This window comes from Phyllobates terribilis, unplaced genomic scaffold (genome assembly GCF_046119375.1).
Source record: "Phyllobates terribilis strain yellow unplaced genomic scaffold, ASM4611937v1 Scaffold_2__4_contigs__length_985480577, whole genome shotgun sequence".
In the NCBI taxonomy this organism is placed as follows: Eukaryota; Metazoa; Chordata; class Amphibia; order Anura; family Dendrobatidae; genus Phyllobates; species Phyllobates terribilis.
The window spans coordinates 48662958-48679434 of NW_027362762.1; positions in this window are offsets into that span (position 1 = coordinate 48662958).

The following is a 16477-nucleotide window of genomic DNA, read 5'->3' on the forward strand; positions in this document are numbered from 1 at the left end:
GTCCTCTCTGGAACTTGAGGACGTGTGCACATTTGTCTGGAGTCGTCTAAAGCTAAGCTATTTCCCCGTTTGTCCTTCCTTGTTGTCTATAGTGTTTAATGGAGATCAACTAGTGCTCTTCTCCTCCCTTCCCTAGCCTGAGTCAAACACCAGGGAAAGACAGGGCGAGGTACGCGCACGACGATTGGTGAAGAGCCAATACAGGGACATTAGGTAACAGGGTGACGCTAGATCAACTTAGGAGGTCTCCACTTTCCCCCCTTTCCCTAGAGTCTGGGCTCCCTTTCCCTCTTCCTTTGTGTTGCTTTAAGTCTTTCCCACACCTTGTGTGACACCTGGTGTCTCTGGACCACACAATTTGCTAAATGGATTGAGCTGCTGGAAGGTCGATTTCACAGCCACACAGGATCCTATCTAAACTAGCTGACTGACAAGCAACCGCCTAGCTAACTATCTCACTATTCTAGCTCATAACAGCACAGCCTCTCTGTGCTGTTACACTGACAAAATGGCCTCAAAACAACATGTCCGATCTTTATATGGAGAGGGACATGTGACTTCGGCAGCCAGTCACACAAGCCCTTGTTTCTGGATGGTGTGGATGGTTTCTGCGCCCTTATTGGCTGCCGGAATCTCCACACATTTAGTTAAGAAAAAAAAAATTAAGAATAACAGTCCACCGCTCCTCTGACCTCTCTCCACCCCCTCCCCTCATCAAACACGTCTCCCCACTCATCATACAGCACCACTATCCTAGCCAAATGTCCTATTAAAAGCATTAGTGGAAACGTGATCATTTACTGCACTTTGGCCAAATTTTGCTGGTTTTGAGTAAAACAATCAGGGGTCCGAACACGACGTGCCGATTTTGAGATTGGCAAACAAGTTTGCTCATTTCTATTCAGTAGGTCATTAATTTCTTTCCAAATAAGATTCATTTTGGGGCATTACCAGAATATATGCATCATATTAACTTTATAGCTGCAATTCCTCCAGCATAAGTCTGATAATTCTAGAAAAGCTATAGAGAGTCTAACTGGAGTATATTACCATTGAGAGAGGATTTAAAAATAATTCTCATGTAGAGAAGCATTTATATTTGATTTGTAAGTGTAATCTATTGATTTTTTCCAGTTATCAATCGAGAATTGTTGTTTCAGATTGTCTTTCCATCTTGTGATAGCTTTAGATTTCTCAAAGATGACATCTTTATTGACTGTTTATTATTTTTAGTAGTTTTATAGGAACAAAAAAATCTGACTTTTTCTTCATCTCAGCATACAAGTAAAAAGAAATACAGTGCTGTATATAATGTACATGTGTAGAGGGGAGCACACGCGGCCGCTACCATCACGCTGTGTGCCGGAACTATCTTTTCTTCGCCTAGTGCCCCCTCTACTATTAAAGACTGAGACTGGAGTGTGTGCTGCAATGGAGGATTTGTTGTACTCACTGTTTCGCCGTCCCTTGGACCAGGACTGACACTGACCGCAAGCAAGACAGGAGATCGTAGATCCAGGTTAACAGACTCACTTTTACTGTGCAATTCTTCCATACACGGCTGCAGTATACAGATCAAGACAAGATCTATGGTTAGTGAAGCCCCCTTGGGAATGTGCCTTTCCAGTGTCTGTTCTCGTCCCTTCCTGAGACTCAACATCTTCCACATCTTCTGAGACCCGTCTGAGAGACTCCTCTCTAGAGAAACAGAAGCCTCGCACTGAGTACCTCTTACAGGCCATGAGCATAAGACATTACCAGCGTCCAGATTCTGTCTTAAATGTGTCCTCATTCTGTTCTGATAACTTGCACTAGTAAACACTTCTTCACTGCTGATACTGCTGTTAGAGTCTGCTTTCCTATCTGCTCAGTCGTCCTCCACACTCCGTCTCTCTGTGTATGGGACCAGAAACTACCCCAGTTCTGTGCACTCGAGTCTTGAACTCAGAAATGGAGTGGCCTGGCACAGGCCTCTCCTAACGGCAGGCGTACACTGCCTAGTGTTCCTCACTCCTCACTCTCCCCTCCTAGACTGTCTGTAACCAGAAAATGATTTTCTGTAAAAACTGTTCTGCTGAAACTCCTCAAAGCTGATGATGTAACCCTTGTCCTAACCCTCTGGTGTCTAAGCAGTGTAGTGCAGCTGAATCCCTGTCTATTGTATAGTTCCCCTCTGGGCATACCTCCCGCATCCCAGGGATAGCTGTAGGCAAAGCCTATAGGAGAACCAGCATACAATAATTGGCCATAGGGATTTCACAGCAAGACACACTTTTATCACACAAATAAACATGAACACATATAACAATTATTAACCCCATCTTCAACTCTACGTCTCACCCTCAGCCCCCTACACATGTATAATCTGCTTCTGGGTTCACTACCTGCAATACATGTCAAAATTACCAAAATCTCCTATGTTTATATTATGAGCTGTGGCTCATCCAGAGGTCTGCTGCCTGTTGAATATGGGGATGAGAGTTTGCATACTGGGAGACAGGAACACAAGAGAAGTGAATAACTATAATTCATGCAGAGAGCTGCTCCGCCCCCAAGGAGGAGCTACAGAGCAATGAAGACATCAGCAAGAGTTGAGTATAGAAGCTGGGACAAAAGCTCAAATCGGGACAGTTCCGCTTAATCAGGGATAGTTGAGAGCTATGGTTAACCTCTCTCCTGGAATATAGCTACTGTGCACTCCTGGGCCGAGCTCCAAGGAAATGAGCTGTAAACTATAAAAGATAAAAGCTCTCATTGCAGAAGAATGACGGCAGATAGAAAAAGCAAGTCAACTGCAAACTTGCTTATTTTCATGCTGCTGTATAATTAAAGCAATTTGGGAACACACATTTAAATGTCTTAATTTAGTGTAATCATTTCTTTTCAACTTTTTAGTTAAAGCAGGTTAATTATCTCTGGCAAAAATCATCAAAATTCCACAAATCCCATACTATAGTTGTGGGTTGTACGGTTGTCAGATTGAAACATTAAATAGGTATGTAAAAAGTAAAATATCTGTAAAATGTTTTGAAATTACATACATTTTTTAAACACTATTATTTTCCCACTGACAAAAAGAGTAACTAAGAACACTACGTTGTTTGATAGGTACATGCCTGGAAAGGAACTTGTGCCAACAGCCAGTAGTATTGTTGTGGCTTGTTTGCTTGTTAAGTTGTAATAGTAAAACAATTATGCAAAAACTTTTTTTGTATTTTTCCTTTTTAATTATCTCCCCCTTGATCCAAAAATGCCAAGTAACCCTAAAATTCTATGTTGCCAGGTAGCTACACGTGGAATCACGCATGTAAACAAGCATGTGGCAACAGCATGCAGTATGGTCATGGGATGTGCGGTTGATAAGTTAGAATATTAAAAAAATCAAAAAATCTAAATGAGTCCTTTTGTTTATAAAATAAACAAAAAAAAACTGATTTTTCTTTTGCCTTTACAAAAAAAATAATGTATGGCTTGTCCATCTTACAAGCCAGGAAGCACACTTTCTGTGACACACAAGCCTTTATTTCAGGATTTTAATTCAGTAACAAAATTAGTACAAAGGCATAAATCTGCTCTTCATGTTTTAATTGTTTAAAGAATAATAAAAAAAATGTTCTTGTTAAGGTTCTGTTACTGCAGTATTTCACACTCCAGCTAATTCACAGTCATACTGACTATGCAGGTCCAGCACCTCCCTATCCTTTGAATCTTTGGCTTATTATTCACTGACTGAAATTAGCAGTCCTGTTTTTAATCTGCTTCAGCACTTCATAGTACACCACAATCAGTTTAGGCTTTTCTCTATCTCTGTGTGTGAATGAGCTGTGCGCTCTGACCTCCTATCCCTAACCTTTAAAATCATAAAATGGCTTCTGCTTTTATCTTTTATAGTGGCTGTGAGCCTTCTGATCATGTGATGTGATAGCTGCAAAGCATTATGGGGAAGCACATGTATGATGTCATGAGCCTGCTATCTGGCTTATGCGATCTTCAGCATTGTGTAAAATGGCATTTGGCATTTTTATTCCACATCCTCGCAAATCGAATTCCAAATTGTTTGAATTTGCTGCTCCTATCTACCTTCCGTAGCGCTCTGCAATGCAAGAGTAGACAGAAAACAAAAAATATGGTTTTCCGCCAGACGCCTGAAAAACCCTTCTACAGAACAGGTATCAGGCTGTAAGGTATGGGATCATTCTCACTGCATCTTGTTCTAGGCCGGTGGGCTCGGAAGTGGCGCTCCTGATACCAATAGTAACTCACCAAGCAAATAATAGCGTGATATCATTTCAGGTGCCGCTAAATAGATTGGTCAGCAGGAGCAGAGATCACTTGACGTGATGACAGGCTCTCTACTCCCTTCTATCCATTACAGAAGACATGCAAGTCCAAGAGGTTATTCCAAAGGAAAATGGTAATCCCAACTCTGGATAACCCATCTTGCTAGATAGGAAACCCACCGGTGGGAATAAAACTCTCAACATGTCCTTTGATCAGCCCTTTAGAGGGCCTTTGGCAGTGGCGTAACTAGAGGCTGATGGGCCCCAGTGCAAGATTTTAACCAGCCCCCCACATCCGGGTATATATGTCCTCCATGTATATACGTATATGTCCTCCATCCTGGTATAGATGTCCCTCATCCTGGTGTGTATATATATATATATGCCCTCTAACCTGGTATATATATCCCTCATCCTGGCCCCATCCTGGTATATATATCCCCCATCCTAGTATACAGTGGGTACGGAAAGTATTCAGACCCCTTTAAATTTTTCAATCTTTGCTTCACTGCAGCCATTTGCTAAATTCTAAAAAGTTCATTTTTTTCTCATTAAAGTACACTCTGCACCCCATCTTGACTGAAAAAAACAGAAATGTAAAAATTTTTGTAAATTTATTAAAAAGACAAACTGAAATATCACATGGTCATAAGTATTCAGACCCTTTGCTCAGACACTCATATTTAAGTCACATGCTGTCCATTTCCTTGTGATCCTCCTTGAGATGGTTCTACTCCTTCATTGGAGTCCAGCTGTGTCTAATTAAACTGATAGGACTGGATTTGGAAAGGCACGCACCTGTCTATATAAGACCTTACAGCTCACAGTGCATGTCAGACCAAATGATAATCATGAGCTCAAAGAAACTGTCCAAGGAGCTCAGAGACAGAATTGTGGCAAGGCACAGATCTGGCCATGGTTACAAAAGAATTTCTGGATTACTCAAGGTTCCTAAGAGCACAGTGACCTCCATAATCCTTAAATGGAAGATGTTTGGGACCACCAGAAGACTTCTTAGACCGGGCCGTCCAGCCAAACTGACCAATCGTGGGAGAAGAGCCTTGGTGGGAGAGGTAAAGAAGAACCCCGAGATCATTGTGGTTGAGCTCCATAGATGCAGTAGGGAGACGGGAAAAAGTTCCACAAAGTCAGCTATCACTGCAGCCCTCCACCAGTCAGGCCTTTATGGCAGAGTGGCCCGACAGAAGCCTCTCCTCAGTGCAAGACATATGAAAGCCCGCATAGAGTTTGGTCAAAAACACATGAAGGACTCCGAGACTATGAGAAATAAGATTCTCTGGTCTGATGAGATGAAGATAGAACTTTTTGGTGATAATTCTAAGTGGTATGTGTGGAGAAAACCAGGTACTGCTCATCACCTGCCCAATACAATTCCAACAGTGAAACATGGTGGTAGCAGCATCATGCTATGGGGGCGTTTTTCAGCTGCAGGAACAGGACAACTGGTTGTAATTGAAGGAAACATGAATGCGGCCAAGTACAAAGATATCCTGGATGAAAACCTCTTCCAGAGTGCTCTGGACTTTAGACGTGGCCGAAGGTTCACCTTCCAACAAGACAATGACCCTAAGCACACAGCTAAAATAACAAACATCAACAGAACAACTCTGTGACCATTCTTGACTGGCCCAGCCAGAGCCCTGACATAAACCCAATTGAGCATCTCTAGAAAAACCTGAAAATGGCTGTCCACCAACATTCACCATCCAACCTGATGGAACTGGAGAGGGTCTGCAAGGAAGAAAGGCAGAGGGTCCCCAAATCCAGGTGTGAAAAACTTGTTGCATCATTCCCAAGAAGACTCATGGCTGTACTAGCTCAAAAGGGGGCTTCTACTCAATACTGAGCAAAGGGTCTGAATACTTATGACCATGTGATATTTCAGTTTTTCTTTTTTAATAAGTTAGCAAAAATTTTCTACATTTCTGTTTTTTTTTCAGTCAAGATGGGGTGCAGAGTGTACTTTAATGAGGCTATGTGCCGACGATGCAGAAATGCTCTGGATTTTTCCTGAGCGCTTCTGCATCTCCCTGGCAGAAAAAACGCATACGGATTGTACATGCGTTTTTCCTGCCAGGGACAAGCAAGCATTTCCACATGCGGGTTGTCAAGCGCTTTCCAAGTGATTTTAGCATCACTTGGAAAAGTGCTTGACAACTTGGTCACATGCAACTAAATTACGTAATGTCAGGTCCTTTTTAGACCATTGCGAGGTACCTTCAAGCCAAGACGCATCGGATGAGGACACCAGGGGCCATCGGAAGGTAAGTATAATGTATATTTTTTATTTTATTCTTTTTTTTTACAGGTACTATGGTACCCGGGTCTGGAGGAGAGTCTCCTGTCCTCCACATCCGGGTACCATCCGCACATTGAAACGCATGGAATCCGCATCTGCAGATGATTCAATGCAGGTTAATGGCGGCGAAAACGTCGCGATTCCGCAAAATAATTGGTAGTTCTGCTGATTTTTCCGCAATGATAATCCGCAGCGGAAATTTCCGCAGCATGTGCACATTTGGATTATCATTGGGGAACATGGTAGACCTTCTACCAAGCATTTTTTAAGCGTTTCTGCAGAGGAATTGCCGCTGCGGAAACGCTTAAAAAACGCATAGTGGGCACACAGCTTTAATGAGAAAAAAAATGAACTTTTTAGAATTTACCAAATGGCTGCAATGAAGCAAAGAGTAAAAAATTTAAAGGGGTCTGAATACTTTCCGTACCCACTGTAAATGTCACTTATCCTGGGCCCCATCCAGATATATATATCCCCAATCCTAGTATATATGTCCCTTATCCTGGGCCCATCCTGGTATATATTTCCCCCATCCTGGAATATACATCCTCCATCCTGGTATATGTCCCCCGTTCTGCTGCTGTTTTTTAATGTATAGAAAAAAATAAACCATTATACTCACCTTCCCACCGCTCTCCCACCGCGAGGCGTCCTCTTCCAAAGCCGGCAGCTGACTTCAGCGTGCAAGCGACAGGAGCGCATGATGTCACTGCCGGCAGTGAGTTTTGCCGCATACGGACTCGACGGATCTCTGCACAGCAAAACACTTCATCTGAATGTGCCTCCGAGGACGCTCATCAAGCTGAATTATTTGCTGGCTTCGGCGGGCCCAGTCGCGCTGGTGACCTCTGCGACCATGGTAGTTAAGCCCCTGGGATTTGGTGCTTGGCAGGTGCTGCAGCTTCTTCTGTTTACATGAATGTTGTCTACATGGTGGTTGCTGTGTTGGGTCTTGCAGCGCTGTTCTATTGACGTGAATGTAATGCAATACCAGCGCAGCTTCTACTTATAAGCAGCGTGCATGTAAGTGTATCTTCTGCACACACCCTAGAGCACTCTGTGTGCGCCCCTAAATTATTCACAATGCTGAGTACCTCCATAAAGTGACATCGAGAAAAAAAAACATAGTTCAACCTAAGACCGCCATCTTAGGAAGGTATTTCCCCATGGATGCATTATTTAAAGAGGATCTTTCATCAAATTTTTCAAGTTAAACTAGACACAAAATTTAATAGTGGCTGCAGAGTGGAATATTTTTTTACTTTTTTATTTTGCCTTTCCATTACAAAGATATTAGCAAAGTATTTGGGACCTAATGAGTTAACTTTTGTTAAGTCAAGGAGGTGTTATCAGGTATTTTTCACTGGGGCATGTACTTCTCCCTGTATGATGCTGATCAATCATAGGCAGCAACACAGAAGAAAATAACACATCCCCCACAGCAGCTTAGGTTTCTGAGTTTGCGACATGTAATGATACAGCTTTGATCTCCTGGTCTAACCTCCTGAACGATTAGAAATTGCTGCGAGATTAGAGCCCAGATGACTAACACCTTTCAGATAATGTCCATATGGTGGAAGGGGCAGCACAGCTGAGTTTAGCTGTGTGACGTTACAAACCCTTATATCAGCTCTCCTGGCACTGTCAGCTCTACTGTACTGCCCCTTCCTCCACCACAACTGCCGGTCCTGAGCTCTGTCAGTAAGCACACATATCGGTTGTGCACAAAAGTTGATTTGAGTACAACAGACAGGAGAGTGTCTCATCTCCGGACAAGAAGTCTGGGGGAGTTGCAGCACAGCAGAGCTGACAGTGGTGTGAGAGGAGAGCTGACAGAAGGGTTTGTAATGTTACAAATCTAAGCTCAGCTATGCTGAACTTTCCACCACACTGACTCATGAAGGAAGTTAGACCAGGAGATCAGGGCTGTATCATTACATCATACACAATGGGAAACATGTTCTATGCTATGGTGGGGGAGTGGTTGCTTGTTTATGATTGGGCAATTCATACAGAAAGAAGTACAGGACTCCTGTGAAAACTATCTAGCAACACCCAAATGATTTAACAAAAGTTAACTAATTATGTGCCAAATACTTTGATTGCTAATATCTCTACAACGAAAAGGTAAAATTAAAAAAAAAGTTTTATTAAAATTAAAGTACCAACAGTGGCACATGGAGCACCTACAGGTGATGGAGATGTGGGGAATTCTGTGAATTTCTTTTTTTTTTTATTCCTTTTTCAGTGGAACACACTAGAGGATGGCGATAGTGCACAGAGGTCATAACTTTTCATTCCTTTTCCTAATAACCTTAAATGTCAGATTTATTGTACTGTTGTCAGAGCTATAAAATCTGTGTATATTATTAGATGCTTTTGAACCCTGAAGAAGCTACCACAAACGTGGGCAGTTTTCCTTTCCTCCACTGCTCTGTTTACCATGACCTCTTTTCCCTCTCTTTACTTTTTGCTATAGATTTTCTTACAGATTTATTAGCACTGCTGACATTGTTTGTCATGGGACAATGTTCATGCTCTAGTTATGTGGTCATGCATGACTTCTGTATTGTGATAGGTGTGTTGCGGTTACGTAATTATACTGTCACCTAGAATATAGTGACACCTAATTTTGGGGTCCTTTTTAATTGTTTTTAGCATTAAATGGGTTGCCCCCCATTATGGACATTTTCTTTTTTTTTTTCTTACTTAAATGTATGTAATTGGAGCTAAAAATCATTTTTGCAACTGGGTTACATTAAAAGTGTTGCAGCGTTTGCCTCCTATAACCGCTGTATTACACGGTCTATTGCCGGCTGCAGGATGAGGTGACGTGGTTGGCCGCATTATCTTTATTTCATTAGATGTGTTGGGACATGGTTTCTCCTCCTACTCTTATTAGTGCAGCTTTCCTCAGAGACTGCACAGCTCTCCAGTCCATACAATGGCTGCTGGCAGAGGAGCGGGTGACCATACCTGTAAATCAGTCTCCTCCAATAGATAATTTTTCTTGATTGGTGCATTTTTGCCAGGTCATACATTGCACATGCTCACATGGCTGCAGCGTCTCCAGACTTGTCTCCCATCGAGCACATCTGGGATGTCATTGGTCGGTGATTACAAAGGAGCTGCCAGCAGAGGATCTTGATGATTTACCCAAGTGCATTCAGCCTCAGTGATAGCAGCCGAGGTTGTGAGTGCGGGATTTCTTCATGCGGTGCTCATGATTTCCACAACTTTTTCTTTTTGACGTTGTAATTTCAATGCTGAGGATTGGTGATCTCCTCCTGATAGTAGATCTTATTTGGTTTGCAGATGACAGCAGCGAACATTGATTCTGCCTTCTCTACATGTTAAAAGAGTTTGCAGCAATTTCAGAGCTATTTAGAGGGAAGAGATTGATATTTCATTATTATTTAAGTGTTATTTATCTACTCCAATTCCTCGCAGCTCTGTTGGTCTCTTCCCGGATCAGCAGTGATCAACCACTTTGCATTTTTAGAATCTTGAAAATATGTTCAACAAGATGTTTCTACAAGGTAAGGCATATTCTCATTCTTCTGAGCATTTTCACATAAGGACCCAATGGAGACTGTCTGGTTTTCTTCATGGTGTCCCAGGTTACCAGCATATTGAGCTTTTTGGGCTGGGATGGATCCTCTGACATAGATCTTATCGGAACCTAAAATCCTTTAAAATTCATGGTGATAAACGTTTATCGAAAGAGAAATAAAAAAGAATTAAATAAGTGAAAACATTGAATGTAACGGAATCATTACACCCCATAAATTAAATAATCCCATTATATAAAACTTCTTTACATAAAATACATTAACACTTGTAAAAAGGAACACGACAAATCTACCGGAGAAAAGAATGATTGAGATCGGTCTGTTACGAGTCTGAAGTATATGGCGATACACCACTATGGCTTCCTTTCTTTCTTTTTTCATCACCGGAGTGGTAGCAGTAATGTCTGTTCCCTGCCCGTCAAAAAATATTTACCAGCCGCCGTCTTCTGCTCTTCCCCGCCACCAACTTGTGACAGCAGCTCCTGGTTGACCCGGAATTCAGAGGTAACGGTCACAAGTGAGCACAGGCACAGGCAGATTATAATGAGGGCAATCTGGGCTAACGCACGGGGCCCGGGGCTCCGGGGGGCCCTTTGCCAGATTGCCCTCATTATAATATGTGCGGCGCGGCGGCGCTAATGCGGCAGACACTGGCAGGCAGAAGCGGGGGGGCCCCCGGACCGCTCCCCTAACAGCGGCGCAGGGCTGCTGCTTCTTCTTCGGCCGGGCCAGCACTGCACCTGTTAACTTCCCTGTGTGCTTGTGCTGGCCCGGTCGTGTCACACCTAGGAGACACGGCCCTGTGAGTGGCCGTGTCTGCTAGTGTGACGTCACACAGTGTGCGCCCTGCACTGCTGTACCGGAGAGGAGCTGTGTGTGTGTCACAGTGTGTGTGTGTGTGTGTGCAGGCAGATATCAATGTGTGATGTCTGTTTATATGTATTTTTGCGTTTCAAATGTGTTTATGCATGTATGTATATATCTCTATATGTTTGTGTGTGTGTGACTGCGTGTGATCTCCTCCTGCTGTATCTGGGGGGCGCCGTGCGGCCTCCTCCTGCTGTATATGAAGGGCGTCGTGCGGCCTCCTCCTGCTGTATATGAAGGGCGCCGTGCGGCCTCCTCCCGCTGTATCTGGGGGGCGCTGTGCGGCCTTCTCCCACTGTATCTATTGGGCGCCATGCGGCTTCATCCTGCTGTATCTGCGGGGCACCTTGCGACCTCCTCCCGCTGTATCTGGGGGGCGCCGTGCGGCCTCCTCCCACTGTATCTGAGGGGCGCCGTGCGGCCTTTCCCCACTGTATCTGGGGGGCGCTGTGCGGCCTCCTCCCACTGTATGTGGGGGGCACTGTGCGGCCTACTGCTGTGTATAGATGGTGCCATGCGGCCTCCCGCTGTGTATAGATGGCTACGTGTGGCCTCCCGCTGTCTATAGATGGCTACGTGCGGCTTCCCGCTGTGTATAGATGGCTACATGCGGCCCCCTGCTGTGTATAGATGGCTGCGTGCGGCCTCCCGCTGTGTATAGATGGCTATGTGCGGCCTCCTGCTGTGTATAGATTCCGCCGTGCGGCCTCCCGATGTGTATAGATGGTGCCGTGCGGCCTCCTGTTGTGTATAGATGGCTACATGCGGCCTCCCGCTGTGTATAGATGGCTACGTGTGGACTCCCGCTGTGTATAGATGGCTATGTGCGGCCCCCTGCTGTACATAGATGGCTACGTGCGGCCTCCTGCTGTGTATAGATGGCGCCGTGCGGCCTCCCGATGTGTATAGATGGCGCCGTGCGGCCTCCTGCTGTGTATAGATGGCTACGTGCGGCCTCCCGCTGTGTATAGATGGCTACATGTGGCCTCATACTGTGTATAAATGGCTACGTGCGGCCTCCTGCTGTGTATAGATGGCTATTTGAGGCCTCCAGCTGTGTATAGATGGTTACGTGCGGCCTCCAGCTGTGTATAGATAGCGCCGTGTGGCCTCCTGCTGTGTATAGATTGCTTCGCTCGGCCTCCTGCTGTATATAGATGGCTACGTGCGGCCTCCCGCTGTGTATGCATGACTACGTGTGGCCTCCCGCTGTGTATACATGACTACGTGCGGCCTCCTGCTGTGTATAGATGGCACCGTGTGGCCTCACGATGTGTATAGATGGCGCCGTGTGGCCCCCTGCTGTGTATAGATGGCTACGTGCAGCCCCCTGCTGTGTATAGATGGTTACATGCGGCCTCCCGCTGTGTATAGATGGTTACGTGCGGCCTCCCGCTGTGTAGAGATGGCTACGTGCAGCCTCCTGCTTTGTATAGATGGCTACGTGCGTCCTCCCGCTGTGTATATATTGTGCCGCGCGGCCTACCGCTGTATATAGATGGCTACGTGCGGCCTCCCGCTGTGTATAGATGGCACCGTGCGGCCTCCCGCTGTGTATAGATGGCTACGTGCGGCCTCCTGCTGTGTATAGATGGCACCGTGATTCCTCCCGCTCTGTATAGATGGCGCAGAGCAACCTCCTCCTGCTGTGTATAGATGGCTAAGTGCGGCCCCCTGCTGTGTATAGATGGCTATGTGTGGCCTCCCGCTGTGTATAGATGGCGCCGTGCGGCCTCCTGTTGTGTATAGATGGCTACATGCGGCCTCCCACTGTGTATAGATGGCTACGTGCGGCCTCCTGCTGTGTAAAGATGACTACATGCGGCCTCCTCCTGCTGTGTATAGATGGCGCCATGTTGCCCCCTGCTGTATATAGATGGCTACGTGCGGCCTCGCGCTATGTATAGATGGCCATGTGCGGCCTCCCGCTGTGTATAGATGGCTACGTGTGGCCTCCCGCTATGTATAGATGGCTACGTGCGGCCTCCTGCTGTGTATAGATGGCTACGTGCGGCCTCCTCCTGCTGTGTATAGATGGCTACGTGCGGCCTCCTGCAGTGTATAGATGGCTACATGCGGCCTCCTGCTGTGTATAGATGGCTACGTGCGGCCTCCTGCTGTGTATAGATGGTGCCATGCAGCCTCCAACTGTGTAAGGAATGCGCCGTGGGGCCTCCTGCTGTGTATAGATGGCTACGTGCGGCCTCCTGCTGTGTATAGATGGCTACGTGCGGCCTCCTGCTGTGTATAGATGGCTACATGTGGCCTTCTCCTGCTGTGTATAGATGGCTACGTGCAGCCTCCTGCTGTGTATAGATGGTGCCGTGCGGCATCCTGCTGTGTATAGATGGCTACGTGCGGCCTCCCGCTGTGTGTAGATAGCTACGTGCGGCCTCCTGCTGTGTATAGATGGTGCCGTGCAGCCTCCCACTGTGTATAGAATGCGCCGTGGGGCCTCCTGCTGTGTATAGATGGCTACGTGCAGCCTCCTGCTGTGTATAGATGGCTACGTGCAGCCTCCTGCTGTGTATAGATGGCTACATGCGGCCTCCTGCTGTGTATAGATGGCACCGTGCTTCCTCCCGCTCTGTATAGATGGCGCAGAGCGACCTCCTCCTGCTGTGTATAGATGGCTACGTGCGGCCCCCTGCTGTGTATAGATGACTAAGTGCGCCCCCCTGCTGTGTATAGATGGCTACTTGTGGCCTCCCGCTGTGTATAGATGGTGCCGTGCGGCCTCCTGCTGTGTATAGATGGCTACATGCGGCCTCCTGCTGTGTATAGATGGCTACATGCGGCCTCCCGCTTTGTATAGATGGCTATGTGCGGCCTCCTCCTGCTGTGTATAGATGGCTACGTGAGGCCTCCTGCTGTGTATAGATGGCTACATGCGGCCTCCTGCTGTGTATATATGGCTACTTGCGGCCTCCCGCTGTGTATAGATGGCTACGTGCGGCCTCCTCCTGCTGTGTATAGATGGCACCGTGCGGCCCCCTGCTGTGTATAGATGGCTACGTGTGGCCTCCCGCTATGTATAGATGGCTACGTGCGGCCTCCCGCTGTGTATAGATGGCTACGTGCGGCCTCCTCCTGCTGTGTATAGATGGCTACGTGCGGCCTCCTGCTGTGTATAGATGGCTACATGCGGCCTCCTGCTGTGTATATATGGCTACTTGCGGCCTCCCGCTGTGTATAGATGGCTACGTGCGGCCTCCTCCTGCTGTGTATAGATGGCTACGTGCGGCCTCCTGCTGTGTATAGATGGCTATGTGCGGCCTCCCGCTGTGTGTAGATAGCTACGTGCGGCCTCCTGCTGTGTATAGATGGCTACGTGTGGCCTCCCGCTATGTATAGATGGCTACGTGCGGCCTCCCGCTGTGTATAGATGGCTACGTGCGGTCTCCTCCTGCTGTGTATAGATGGCTACGTGCGGCCTCCTGCTGTGTATAGATGGCTATGTGCGGCCTCCCGCTGTGTGTAGATAGCTACGTGCGGCCTCCTGCTGTGTATAGATGGTGCCGTGCAGCCTCCCACTGTGTATAGAATGCGCCGTGGGGCCTCCTGCTGTGTATAGATGGCTAAGTGCGGCCTCCCACTGTGTATAGATGGCTACATGCAGCCTTCCGCTGTGTATAGATGGCTACGTGCGGCCTCCTGCTGTGTATGGATGCCTATGTGCGGCCCCCTGCTGTGTATAGATGGCTATGTGCGGCCTCCCGCTATGTATAGATGGCTACGTGCGGCCTCCCGCTGTGTATAGATGGCTACGTGCGGCCTCCTGCTGTGTATAGATGACTACATGCGGCCTCCTCCTGCTGTGTATAGATGGCGCCGTGCGACCCCCTGCTGTGTATAGATGGCTACGTGTGGCCTCCCGCTATGTATAGATGGCTACGTGCGGCCTCCCGCTGTGAATAGATGGCTACGTGCGGCCTCCTCCTGCTGTGTATAGATGGCTACGTGCGGCCTCCTGCTGTGTATAGATGGCTACATGCGGCCTCCTGCTGTGTATATATGGCTACTTGCGGCCTCCTGCTGTGTATAGATGGTGCCATGCAGCCTCCCACTGTGTATAGAATGCGCCGTGGGGCCTCCTGCTGTGTATAGATGGCTACGTGCGGCCTCCTGCTGTGTATAGATGGTGCCGTGCGGCATCCTGCTGTGTATAGATGGCTACGTGCGGCCTCCTCCTGCTGTGTATAGGTGGTGCCGTGCGGCCCCCTGCTGTGTATAGATGGCTACGTGTGGCCTCCCGCTATGTATAGATGGCTACATGCGGCCTCCCGCTGTGTATAGATGGCTACGTGCGGCCTCCTCCTGCTGTGTATAGATGGCTACGTGCGGCCTCCTGCTGTGTATAGATGGCTACATGCGGCCTCCTGCTGTGTATATATGGCTACTTGCGGCCTCCTGCTGTGTATAGATGGTGCCATGCAGCCTCCCACTGTGTATAGAATGCGCCGTGGGGCCTCCTGCTGTGTATAGATGGCTACGTGCGGCCTCCTGCTGTGTATAGATGGTGCCGTGCGGCATCCTGCTGTGTATAGATGGCTACGTGCGGCCTCCCGCTGTGTGTAGATAGCTACGTGCGGCCTCCTGCTGTGTATAGATGGTACCGTGCAGCCTCCCACTGTGTATAGAATGCGCCGTGGGGCCTCCTGCTGTGTATAGATGGCTACGTGCAGCCTCCTGCTGTGTATAGATGGCTACGTGCAGCCTCCTGCTGTATATAGATGGTTACATGCGGCCCCCTGATGTGTATAGATGGCTACGTGCGGCCTCCTGCTGTGTATGGATGCCTATGTGCGGCCCCCTGCTGTGTATAGATGGCTACGTGCGGCCTCACGCTATGTATAGATGGCTACGTGCGGCCTCCCGCTGTGTATAGATGGCTACGTGCGGCCTCCTGCTGTGTATAGATGACTACATGCGGCCTCCTCCTGCTGTGTATAGATGGCGCCGTGCGGCCCCCTGCTGTGTATAGATGGCTACGTGTGGCCTCCCGCTATGTATAGATGGCTACGTGCGGCCTCCCGCTGTGTATAGATGGCTACGTGCGGCCTCCTCCTGCTGTGTATAGATGGCTACGTGCGGCCTCCTGCTGTGTATAGATGGCTACATGCGGCCTCCTGCTGTGTATATATGGCTACTTGCGGCCTCCCGCTGTGTATAGATGGCTACGTGCGGCCTCCTCCTGCTGTGTATAGATGGCTACGTGCGGCCTCCTGCTGTGTATAGATGGTGCCATGCAGCCTCCCACTGTGTATAGAATGCGCCGTGGGGCCTCCTGCTGTGTATAGATGGCTACGTGTGGCCTCCTGCTGTGTATAGATGGTGCCGTGCGGCATCCTGCTGTGTATAGATGGCTACGTGCGGCCTCCTCCTGCTGTGTATAGATGGTGCCATGCGGCCCCCTGCTGTGTATAGATGGCTACGTG